We start from the raw sequence: 13,374 nt of genomic DNA, 5'->3' as shown, positions 1-13,374 counted from the left end.
CTGCTGCTGCTGGATGGAGGATGGAGGAAGGCTGCTGCTGGATGGAGGATGGAGGAAGGCTGCTGCTGGATGGAGGATGGAGGAAGGCTGCTGCTGGATGGAGGATGGAGGAAGGCTGCTGCTGGATGGAGGATGGAGGAAGGCTGCTGCTGGATGGAGGATGGAGGAAGGCTGCTGCTGGATGGAGGATGGAGGAAGGCTGCTGCTGGATGGAGGATGGAGGAAGGCTGCTGCTGCTGGATGGAGGATGGAGGAAGGCTGCTGCTGCTGGATGGAGGATGGAGGAAGGCTGCTGCTGGATGGAGGATGGAGGAAGGCTGCTGCTGGATGGAGGATGGAGGAAGGCTGCTGCTGGATGGAGGATGGAGGAAGGCTGCTGCTGCTGGATGGAGGATGGAGGAAGGCTGCTGCTGGATGGAGGATGGAGGAAGGCTGCTGCTGGATGGAGGATGGAGGAAGGCTGCTGCTGCTGGATGGAGGATGGAGGAAGGCTGCTGCTGGATGGAGGATGGAGGAAGGCTGCTGCTGGATGGAGGATGGAGGAAGGCTGCTGCTGGATGGAGGATGGAGGAAGGCTGCTGCTGCTGGATGGAGGATGGAGGAAGGCTGCTGCTGCTGGATGGAGGATGGAGGAAGGCTGCTGCTGGATGGAGGATGGAGGAAGGCTGCTGCTGGATGGAGGATGGAGGAAGGCTGCTGCTGCTGGATGGAGGATGGAGGAAGGCTGCTGCTGGATGGAGGATGGAGGAAGGCTGCTGCTGGATGGAGGATGGAGGAAGGCTGCTGCTGCTGGATGGAGGATGGAGGAAGGCTGCTGCTGGATGGAGGATGGAGGAAGGCTGCTGCTGGATGGAGGATGGAGGAAGGCTGCTGCTGGATGGAGGATGGAGGAAGGCTGCTGCTGGATGGAGGATGGAGGAAGGCTGCTGCTGGATGGAGGATGGAGGAAGGCTGCTGCTGGATGGAGGATGGAGGAAGGCTGCTGCTGGATGGAGGATGGAGGAAGGCTGCTGCTGCTGGATGGAGGATGGAGGAAGGCTGCTGCTGGATGGAGGATGGAGGAAGGCTGCTGCTGCTGGATGGAGGATGGAGGAAGGCTGCTGCTGGATGGAGGATGGAGGAAGGCTGCTGCTGGATGGAGGATGGAGGAAGGCTGCTGCTGGATGGAGGATGGAGGAAGGCTGCTGCTGGATGGAGGATGGAGGAAGGCTGCTGCTGGATGGAGGATGGAGGAAGGCTGCTGCTGGATGGAGGATGGAGGAAGGCTGCTGCTGCTGGATGGAGGATGGAGGAAGGCTGCTGCTGGATGGAGGATGGAGGAAGGCTGCTGCTGGATGGAGGATGGAGGAAGGCTGCTGCTGGATGGAGGATGGAGGAAGGCTGCTGCTGGATGGAGGATGGAGGAAGGCTGCTGCTGGATGGAGGATGGAGGAAGGCTGCTGCTGCTGGATGGAGGATGGAGGAAGGCTGCTGCTGGATGGAGGATGGAGGAAGGCTGCTGCTGGATGGAGGATGGAGGAAGGCTGCTGCTGGATGGAGGATGGAGGAAGGCTGCTGCTGCTGGATGGAGGATGGAGGAAGGCTGCTGCTGGATGGAGGATGGAGGAAGGCTGCTGCTGGATGGAGGATGGAGGAAGGCTGCTGCTGGATGGAGGATGGAGGAAGGCTGCTGCTGGATGGAGGATGGAGGAAGGCTGCTGCTGGATGGAGGATGGAGGAAGGCTGCTGCTGGATGGAGGATGGAGGAAGGCTGCTGCTGGATGGAGGATGGAGGAAGGCTGCTGCTGCTGGATGGAGGATGGAGGAAGGCTGCTGCTGCTGGATGGAGGATGGAGGAAGGCTGCTGCTGCTGGATGGAGGATGGAGGAAGGCTGCTGCTGGATGGAGGATGGAGGAAGGCTGCTGCTGGATGGAGGATGGAGGAAGGCTGCTGCTGGATGGAGGATGGAGGAAGGCTGCTGCTGGATGGAGGATGGAGGAAGGCTGCTGCTGCTGGATGGAGGATGGAGGAAGGCTGCTGCTGGATGGAGGATGGAGGAAGGCTGCTGCTGCTGGATGGAGGATGGAGGAAGGCTGCTGCTGCTGGATGGAGGATGGAGGAAGGCTGCTGCTGGATGGAGGATGGAGGAAGGCTGCTGCTGGATGGAGGATGGAGGAAGGCTGCTGCTGGATGGAGGATGGAGGAAGGCTGCTGCTGGATGGAGGATGGAGGAAGGCTGCTGCTGGATGGAGGATGGAGGAAGGCTGCTGCTGGATGGAGGATGGAGGAAGGCTGCTGCTGGATGGAGGATGGAGGAAGGCTGCTGCTGGATGGAGGATGGAGGAAGGCTGCTGCTGCTGGATGGAGGATGGAGGAAGGCTGCTGCTGGATGGAGGATGGAGGAAGGCTGCTGCTGGATGGAGGATGGAGGAAGGCTGCTGCTGGATGGAGGATGGAGGAAGGCTGCTGCTGGATGGAGGATGGAGGAAGGCTGCTGCTGGATGGAGGATGGAGGAAGGCTGCTGCTGGATGGAGGATGGAGGAAGGCTGCTGCTGGATGGAGGATGGAGGAAGGCTGCTGCTGCTGGATGGAGGATGGAGGAAGGCTGCTGCTGGATGGAGGATGGAGGAAGGCTGCTGCTGGATGGAGGATGGAGGAAGGCTGCTGCTGGATGGAGGATGGAGGAAGGCTGCTGCTGCTGGATGGAGGATGGAGGAAGGCTGCTGCTGGATGGAGGATGGAGGAAGGCTGCTGCTGGATGGAGGATGGAGGAAGGCTGCTGCTGGATGGAGGATGGAGGAAGGCTGCTGCTGGATGGAGGATGGAGGAAGGCTGCTGCTGGATGGAGGATGGAGGAAGGCTGCTGCTGGATGGAGGATGGAGGAAGGCTGCTGCTGGATGGAGGATGGAGGAAGGCTGCTGCTGGATGGAGGATGGAGGAAGGCTGCTGCTGCTGGATGGAGGATGGAGGAAGGCTGCTGCTGGATGGAGGATGGAGGAAGGCTGCTGCTGGATGGAGGATGGAGGAAGGCTGCTGCTGGATGGAGGATGGAGGAAGGCTGCTGCTGGATGGAGGATGGAGGAAGGCTGCTGCTGGATGGAGGATGGAGGAAGGCTGCTGCTGGATGGAGGATGGAGGAAGGCTGCTGCTGGATGGAGGATGGAGGAAGGCTGCTGCTGGATGGAGGATGGAGGAAGGCTGCTGCTGGATGGAGGATGGAGGAAGGCTGCTGCTGGATGGAGGATGGAGGAAGGCTGCTGCTGGATGGAGGATGGAGGAAGGCTGCTGCTGGATGGAGGATGGAGGAAGGCTGCTGCTGGATGGAGGATGGAGGAAGGCTGCTGCTGGATGGAGGATGGAGGAAGGCTGCTGCTGGATGGAGGATGGAGGAAGGCTGCTGCTGGATGGAGGATGGAGGAAGGCTGCTGCTGCTGGATGGAGGATGGAGGAAGGCTGCTGCTGGATGGAGGATGGAGGAAGGCTGCTGCTGGATGGAGGATGGAGGAAGGCTGCTGCTGGATGGAGGATGGAGGAAGGCTGCTGCTGCTGGATGGAGGATGGAGGAAGGCTGCTGCTGGATGGAGGATGGAGGAAGGCTGCTGCTGCTGGATGGAGGATGGAGGAAGGCTGCTGCTGGATGGAGGATGGAGGAAGGCTGCTGCTGCTGGATGGAGGATGGAGGAAGGCTGCTGCTGGATGGAGGATGGAGGAAGGCTGCTGCTGGATGGAGGATGGAGGAAGGCTGCTGCTGCTGGATGGAGGATGGAGGAAGGCTGCTGCTGCTGGATGGAGGATGGAGGAAGGCTGCTGCTGGATGGAGGATGGAGGAAGGCTGCTGCTGCTGGATGGAGGATGGAGGAAGGCTGCTGCTGGATGGAGGATGGAGGAAGGCTGTGAAGGTCTGCAGTGCACAAGGTTGAGAGTTCGGTCCCACCTGTGGCTGAGTTTATTATTGTTGCCTTACATGTTTTTCTATTATTTTTAACTACTTGATGGCCTATGATATCAAAAATTGTACAATAACTTATTAAACTTATTTATATATTTTACTAGCCTATTATGCTGTTTGACACGTAACATTTATTTTGTGGCTTCTTTCTTTTATTTAGATCAGCTGATGTGCGCTCCGGCTTTCCAAGGAATTACATTAGACCATAGGGATTATCATTCTACAGCCTCAATATCTTACTCCGATAATAATAGGCGTATTGTTATACTATTTTTGTTATTATTATTATTATTATTATTATTATCTAGCTGGTAAAGTTTTCAGTTTGATCTGGAAAAGGACGCTATGATGCCTGATAAAACAAGCATGAAAGGCAATGATGTTTTAGCGAAAAAAAGAGCGGAAAAAAGAGAGGAGGGGGTCTGGCGGTGTTTGTGAATGAGAGATGGTGCAGCTCGGCTCATGTTCACGTGAAGCAGCAGATATGCAGCCCAGATTAGAGACTGACACGGGAATGGATTTTCACTACTGTCCCATCCCACTCCCACAGAAAAAAATTGTGTCCCTTCCCAATCCCGGGCCAGAGTAGTGTTGTTTATCTTTCTTCTATTATATATTAATATTCATATTTACTCACTATAAAAGTTTTCACTCAGTCTGTTCCTCTCTCAAGGTGACACATTTCTCTCCAGGCTGGTGTTTGTAGACCAGACCTTGCTTCTTCCCATAACAAATCAGGTTCTTTCTCAAGGTTTATTCATTACATGTTACTGTTTAACCAAAGTGTGTGTAATTTGTTATGTCTCTGACTGCTTTCCATTGTTGTAAGTAGGGGGGGACGAACCCTGCCCAGATCAGAACAGAGCAGAATGCTGTGCCATGATGACTGTTCTCTCTTTGCAAAGATTATTAATAAATGTGCCGACTGAGTGAAATCCATCGATCTCCGTTTATTTAACTAGGATGAATAGTTTCCCACGACAGTTTGGCGTTGTCAATGCAGGATTCTCTTTGACTGATTTTTTCTGAGGACAGCGATTGTCAGAAGTGTCAGGTACCACCTGGAGGAAGCAGTCTTCCAGCCTCAATACCCCATTTAGCAGGTTAAGGGAGTGAGGACTTCTGGCATCGAGGTCCCTGGAGGTCAGCAGGAGAATCAAAACGAACCATTTTTTTGAGACGGTGAGATGAATCTTTTGTCGGCACAGTTTAAATTAAATTTCCAAAACTAAATTACAAAAACAACAGATTGTTAACAGATTTAAAGATTATTAGAAATCAAATACTGGAAAATTAGCTCAAACAAAAGTCATCTTCTTCTCCATTAAAAATAATCAAATAAATAAATGTAATCTAGCAAAAAAAAACTAACAAAATTAAAGATTAATAGGTTAATCATTTTAATGCACAAGAATATACTTATAAAATAACAGATTATTTTTCTTTTGGGGACACGAAAGGCAATTCAGGTTTTTTTCCGCCTGTGAACATAAAAGACCTCGCTCTCTAAGGGTGAGAGGAAGGTTGTAGGTGTCACCAGAAGGTACTTAATTTTACTGAGACGTCGGTAATCTAGAGTGGGATCCCCCCCAGTTATCCAGGTCGGCACCAGAGGAATGGTGTGCATATTGGAAACCGGTAAATTACCTGTAGATAATAGAAAAGGTTTTGCAGTTCTATGGTAGAACAAAGGCAAGGTTCCAGAGAATTGTCAACTCCCCAAGAAGAAATTTTTGATTTAATTTTGCAATAGAAAAAAAAATGTTGAAGATAAAATAAACCAATATCATGAGAAGTTAGAGGCTAAAAGAAGGTAAGGTAAGAAATGTACAGATTTTGAAAAAAAAAAGAAAAAAAGGGAAAAATAACAAAAAAGAAAAAAACAGTTTAAAATGATGGATGGATAAAAGGAGAGTTCAAAGAAACTCTCAGCTTCAACATGTTAATTTCAATGGTGCTTTTAAAGAAAAAAAACTCTAAACTCTTACAGGAAATTAATAACTCATAGCAAAAAAAAAGTTAAATTAAATAAAAAAAAAAACGATTAAATTATTACAGAAAAAAAGTAAGTAGGGCACAAAATAAGGTCAATTTAAAGGTTTAAAAATTGAAAAAACTTAAAATAAAATAAAATGATGAAATTAACCTAAAATTTAATTAAAAAAACAAACAAAATTAAATAGAGAAAAGTAAGGTTGATGATAAAAGCAAATATGAGAAAATAAGATGAGAAAAGTTTGTGCCGAGAGGGGAAAGGTGACTTAAAGTGACTGAAGGATGAAGTGGGGCGACTGACCAGACGACATTTCCTTCCTGAAAAGGCTTCTTCTTTTATATGGTAAAGATGAACAACTTTATTATTATTATCTTTTTATTTTTTATTATTATTATTATTATTATTCATTTGAAACATTGAAACTTTTCCTTAAACTAACCATTGTTTTTTTACTCCCTGCCCTTCAAACATGAACTCCCTGAATGGAGCCGCTCCTTGTGGAATTCAGACCTGGAGAAGTTGCCTCCCCTCCCATCAGCCCACCGGAGAAAGACAGCCTGCTACAAGCATCAATCTGCCCCCCACCCCTGCAACTCACAAACACCATCACAGCAACCGGATGGAAATGATGAGTTAAAAATCTGGGGAAAGCAACACAAAAGCATTTTCATCTGCTCTGAATCCCTGACCCTAGTGGCTCAACTGAGCTGCAACCTGCTCCACAATGTGTGTGTGTGCCAGAACCATGAGGACAGAGACACTGGGGATTTTGTTTTTGTGAGGAAATATATATATATATATATATATATATATATATATATATATATATATTTGTTTTTTTTTTTTTTTTTTTTTTTTTTTTTCTTTACTTTTATATTCCACTTCCATAGACTTCCAACTATTCAAGAAAAGCTTGATAATATTATCTTATTAGATTCCTTTCTGCATCTTGCAATGAAGAAAATGCATGCTGACAAACTGACTTTCTTGACATGACTTTATCTATGGGAAAATGTCTAATAAGGGTGATAATGTACGGCCTGGTTGGCTTTCACTAAACCATGATTGTTTAAGAGTCAATATAATCATTTCTGATCAAATAAGAACCAACCTTAAATGTCAACTGTCGGCTTCAGGACTGGAAAACAAAACGTTTTTTATCAGGCCTGTGGTTGTTTAAAAACAGGACGGGTCTCGTTTGTTCATTTCCTGCTGTCACCATGTTCCATAATGTTATGGACGGACCTGGAGATGAAAACTTAGGCAAATCCAGAGAGAGAAAAGGGTCCAAACATGGTCTGACACAGTAGTTCTGAAATGCGCACAGGTTTTAGTCACAAACCAAATTCTCCATTTCCACAGCAGCCACTCGGAGAGATTAGCTTCATCTCTTCATGATTTTGTGATACACTATATTGCCAAAAGTATTTGCTCACCTGCCTTGACTCACATATGAGCTTAAGTGACATCCCGTTCCTAATCCATAGGGTTCAATATGACGTCGGTCCACCCTTTGCAGCTAGAACAGCTTCAACTCTTCTGGGAAGGCTGTCCACAAGGTTTAGGAGTGTGTTTATGGGAATTTTTGACCATTCTTCCAGAAGCGCATTTGTGAGGTCGCACACTGATGTTGGACGAGAAGGCCTGGCTCTCAGTCTCCGCTCTAATTCATCCCAAAGGTGTTCTATCGGGTTGAGGTCAGGACTCTGTGCAGGCCAGTCAAGTTCATCCACACCAGACTCTGTCATCCATGTCTTTATGGACCTTGCTTTGTGCACTGGTGCACAGTCATGTTGGAAGAGGAAGGGGCCAGCTCCAAACTGTTCCCACAAAGTTGGGAGCATGGAATTGTCCAAAATGTCTTGGTATGCTGAAGCATTCAGAGTTCCTTTCACTGGAACTAAGGGGCCAAGCCCAGCTCCTGAAAAACAACCCCACACCATAATCCCCCCTCCACCAAACTTTACACTTGGCACAATGCAGTCAGACAAGTACCGTTCTCCTGGCAACCGCCAAACCCAGACCCGTCCATCAGATTGCCAGATGGAGAAGCGCGATTCGTCACTCCAGAGAACGCGTCTCCACTGCTCTAGAGTCCAGTGGCGGCGTGCTTTACACCACCGCATCCGACGCTTTGCATTGCACTTGGTGATGTATGGCTTGGATGCAGCTGCTCGACCATGGAAACCCATTCCATGAAGCTCTCTGCGCACTGTTCTTGAGCTAATCTGAAGGCCACATGAAGTTTGGAGGTCTGTAGTGATTGACTCTGCAGAAAGTTGGCGACCTCTTCGCACTATGCGCGTCAGCATCCGCTGACCCCGCTCCGTCAGTTTACGTGGCCTACCACTTCGTGGCTGAGTTGCTGTCGTTCCCAAACACTTCCATTTTCTTATAATACAGCTGACAGTTGACTGTGGAATATTTAGGAGCGAGGAAATTTCACGACTGGATTTGTTGCACAGGTGGCATCCTATCACAGTTCCACGCTGGAATTCACTGAGCTCCTGAGAGCGACCCATTCTTTCACAAATGTTTGTAAAAACAGTCTGCATGCCTAGGTGCTTGAATTTATACACCTGTGGCCATGGAAGTGATTGGAACACCTGATTCCAATAATTTGGATGGGTGAGCAAATACTTTTGGCAATATAGTGTATGTTGCTTTGTCCCTGTGCCATTAATGTCTGAGGTTCTGACTAAGACAGAGAAAAGGTGATGGTTGCTCTGACTTATGAAAATGTAAACAAAACAGCAACTAATAGAGGGAAAAGAATGAATAATATAATCCAATAGGATAAAATCTAAAATTATGTCATTTTATTCTGAATTAGATTTCACTAAATTAAAACTAAGAGAAATTGATTTTCCTTTCCTCCAAAAATATTAATACACATGTATATAATTTCAATCTGAAAAACTCACACAGAGAGAAAAGATAATTAGAAGAATTTTATTGATAAGAGTATAGTCTTTGGCGCTCAGACCTCGGCAGGAACATTCATGCTGATTTATGCTTTAACATGCATGAGTAGATGAATGAGAATAGGGATGTTCCCCCTGGCCTGAAACTGGTGGTGGTTCAATTCGAGCTGGTTGACAAGGTGATCTGCTTGAGCAGAATTGTGGGACTAGAAGACTGAGGGAGCTGACACCGGGGCTTCACTCAGAGACTCGGGATATAGAGGTCCTGCTTGGTTATGCAGGTACTGTGAACTGTCCATGATGAGCAAGCATGAAGCGACAGTGGAGAGGAAAAACTCCCCTTTGGGAAGAAACCTCTGGCAGAACCGGGCTCAACATCTTCTGCCGGACCAATGCAATGAGACGAGGGATGGTGACAACTGGGATTAATACTCTCTGATGAGGTTGAGGTGAAGTCGTGTCATGGAGGACGATTCAGCTGCGATGGCGGAGAGGGGGATGGAGGTGGGTGAATTGTCATCTGAATCGAAATCCGACATAGCCATTGCAGGATCGCGGGCCGGGATGAGGATTTGAAGGAGTTTATAAAGTGAAAGCAGGACGCTGATTGGGCTTCGTGGTGGAGTAGTTCGAAGCTGATTGGCTCACTTCGGAGACGGATCAGCTTCTGATTGGATGGAGGTAAGCCAGAGTTTCTTCAATTGAACTTCCGCTAGAGCTTCATTTAAAACATATAAACAATGAAATCAACAATTTTCATCCCTTAACTGTTTAAAATAAATAAACCTTACAGTTCACCAAATATATGGGATGTAGTTTGGAAAATGCAACTAAAATATATAAAGGCTATGAGTTTATTAACTAAAATTATAGATTTGCAAAAATAAATAATTAATTCCTGAAAGATTTGAACCAAAGTGGCATATTTTCCTGAGAGAGTAAAATAATAATAATAACTAACTTTCAGAATTAGGACTGAAATAGCACCTGACATAAAGTTATAAATGGTTGGCTTACAGCAGAATAGTAACTGGTTCGCTGTTTATTGACTAGAGTTAAAGTACCTGCGTATAAATAGACAGAAAGCGTCCATTTTACCGTTGACCCAGTTACAGGAGCTTCGGTAAAGATGGGCGGGCTAAGGGTTCCATGAATTTGTCTTATCTGTTTGTCTTATATGTTGTCTGTAGTGTCTGTGGATCCACTCTTACTATTGTATGTTGTCCATTTGTGAAATGATAGTTTAGTTATTTTTTGTCTTGGTAAAATAGAAATGAGTGAATAATTAGGGTTAAACTGTAAAATAAGGACAGTTTCTAGTTTCCGTGGCTCATTCTCCCCCCTAACCTGTTTTCAAAACAAAGCAGGAGTTAAATGTGTTAAAGATAATGCACAGCTGTTTAAATTGGTAATAAAGGGGATTGATATAAGGTTAAAATGTCACAACAAATAAAGTTTAATGAGACAGATTTTTTAAAAAATTAAATCAAATGAACAGATTATGCTTCTTTAACAATAATTGGGCATTTCTTCAAATAATCAAGGACCTGTGTCATTATTTAAATGCTAAATGCTAAAGTTTAATTTGTTAACCTTACTTCTTTAAGATTTAGATTAAACTTTAAGGGTAAATCTATACGTGTGTAGCGCAAATAACTTGTATAAAAATAAATTAGGCTGATTGAATTTGCTTTTAAATTATTTATAATTCTTTAAGAAATAAATTAATTTAAGCTGATCTAGAATAAATATGCAAATTTATTTAACACAAGTATTGGTTAGTAATTATACGGTGTTCAAATGACTCAATTGGAAATAATGATGATAATAACATTATTTAATAATAATAATAACGATAGCATTAATAATAATAATGATTACAATGACAGAGGATATAAATAACAGGATTTAATTCCTACATTAAGATGAATGTTGGAGACTTTAAAATTACCTATTCTGAATGGATCCATAGCTCAGATATATCTGGAGGTTATAATTGACTGAAAATTTATGGGTTTTCTTCATCAGAACATGTGTTATTTGTTCTGATGAAGAAAAGGGTGGAAAGAAGATAAAACAAGAGAAAAACAGCAAGGCTAAATAAATAAGGATCCATATAGTTGCTGTTTATTTTTCCATCTGGAACAGTCCATGTGGAATTTGGGTTGATAATTAAGAGCAGAATAAATAAACAACCTAAATAAAATACTAAATTATGACTAAACCAGTAAAGTAAATAAATAAAGGAATAAAATGGCCTTATAAAGGAAACTGATCTATTAAGGAAATTTTTAGCAGCAGAGGACAGAAACGACTGCTACAGTAGACTGCTGGATGAAGTTTGAACACCTCAGCCTGATGTGCGTTTGGAAAAATCAGCTTTGTTGATGGTTCAGGTTCTTGCACCCCTGGTTTGGTGTTCCTTGACCTCATGAAACTCTTGTTTCTGGTTCTTTGATTTTGCTTTCCCTTGGAAGCATCGTTCTTGAAATTAATCTAAAGTTCTTTAAGCTACATGAACTTGTTTTATCTACTATTGTTTGTGAAAGGGTAAGATAGCATCTGATCTATCCTTCTCTCAGCTCCTTTAATTCAGCATGTTGGTAACTTTGACTCCCAGTTTTCCTCCACATGAGCTCATGTTCTGTGGTCCGTTCCTGGACCACAGAACGGACCAGACCACTGACCTCTGGCCAGACTTGGACTTACAGGTGACACATTAAAATGACCTACAAGACCCTTTTTCCCTTAGAGACGGCTTTACAGACGGACCAAGGTTCCTGGAGACCCTGATGGAGGACCTTCTCAGCCATCCTTCCATCCTTCAGCAGGAGGAGGTGTGGCTCAAAGTCATCAAAAGAAAGTGATCAGAGCTCATCTGAGCTCATCTGGAAGGAACCAGGAAAAGCTTAAACAAAGCAAATCAGAATAAAGGGGCAGAATAATCCCCTCTGATTGGTTAATTAACACATCAGTAGTCCACCTGATGTGTTGAAGACCAGCTGCTCTGCAGACCACCCATTGAACCTCGTTCAAAATGTCGCCTGTATAAGGGACCAACATCAACAGAAAGATGAAGACACCCACCTGAAGATGTCTGACATCAGCTTTGGCTTTTTGATTTTTTAATCATACAACATGAATGAGAAGGGAAATGTGTTGTGATGTGTTGTATTTTAATCAAAGATTAACATTTTTAGTATCTAAGCGATTGATATTACTTTTCCAGTCCAAGTGTTAGATGACCACCTGATGGCTGATGGTCAGTATTGGCAGAGATTTCTGGATTAGAGAATTAACTCTGATGATCGGGTCATCTCAGCTACCATTGGGGAAGAGGAGCGCTGAGATTAAATCCTCCAACTTTTCAATGTGTGCTTTGACTGATTCTGAAGAGCTGAACTCGTCATCTGCGTGATACATCTTTTTGTTATGGTTTTAACATTTTGCATAGAGATTGATCCTTTTTTTACTTTTAATGAAACTTAGATTAATAATTTGACTTACAGTTTGTAGACATGAAGGGGTCTATTGTTTTGACTGATTTGAACTTTTCTCTTTCCAGGGAAACAAATAGGGTAACTGATAATGATAAGAACAAAAATTTTACATTTTCAGCAAATAGATATTTTACCATAAAAGTATCATCATGGAAAAAAAGTAAATATTTTTGCCAACTAAGGTGTGATTCCAGGGCTTTTTTTATTGGCAACATATTTTAGCTATCATAATCTCTTCCATAATTTTTGCATCTACACTCACCTGCCACTTTATTAGGTACACCTGTCCAACTGCTCGTTAACACTTAATTTCTAAGCAGCCAATCACATGGCGGCAACTCAGTGCATTTAGGCATGTAGACATGGTCAAGACAATCTCCTGCAATTCAAACCGAGCATCAGTATGGGGAAGAAAGGTGATTTGAGTGACTTTGAACGTGGCATGATTGTTGGTGCCAGAAGAGCTGGTCTGAGTATTTCAGAAACTGCCGATCTACTGGGATTTTCACGCACAACCATCTCTAGGGTTTACAGAGAATGGTCCGAAAAAGAAAAAACATCCAGTGAGCGGCAGTTCTGTGGGCGGAAATGCCTTGTTGATGCCAGAGGTCAGAGGAGAATGGCCAGACTGGTTCGAGCTGATAGAAGGGCAACAGTGACTCAAATAACCACCCGTTACAACCATGGTGGGCAGAAGAGCATCTCTGAACGCACAGTACGTCGAACTTTGAGGCAGATGGGCTACAGCAGCAGAAGACCACACCGGGTGCCACTCCTTTCAGCCAAGAACAGGAAACTGAGGCTACAATTTGCACAAGCTCATCGAAATTGGACAATAGAAGATTGGTAAAACATTGCCTGGTCTGATGAGTCTCGATTTCTGCTGCGACATTCAGATGGTAGGGTCAGAATTTGGCGTCTACAACATGAAAGCATGGATCCATCCTGCCTTGTATCAAGGGTTCAGGCTGGTGGTGGTGGTGTCATGGTGTGGGGAATATTTTCTTGGCACTCTTTGGGCCC

Source organism: Cyprinodon tularosa, unplaced genomic scaffold (genome assembly GCF_016077235.1).
Source record: "Cyprinodon tularosa strain WSP-4 unplaced genomic scaffold, ASM1607723v1 ctg453, whole genome shotgun sequence".
Taxonomy (NCBI): domain Eukaryota; kingdom Metazoa; phylum Chordata; class Actinopteri; order Cyprinodontiformes; family Cyprinodontidae; genus Cyprinodon; species Cyprinodon tularosa.
The sequence above is the reverse complement of the archived record's forward strand: the minus strand, read 5'-3'. Positions refer to the sequence as shown.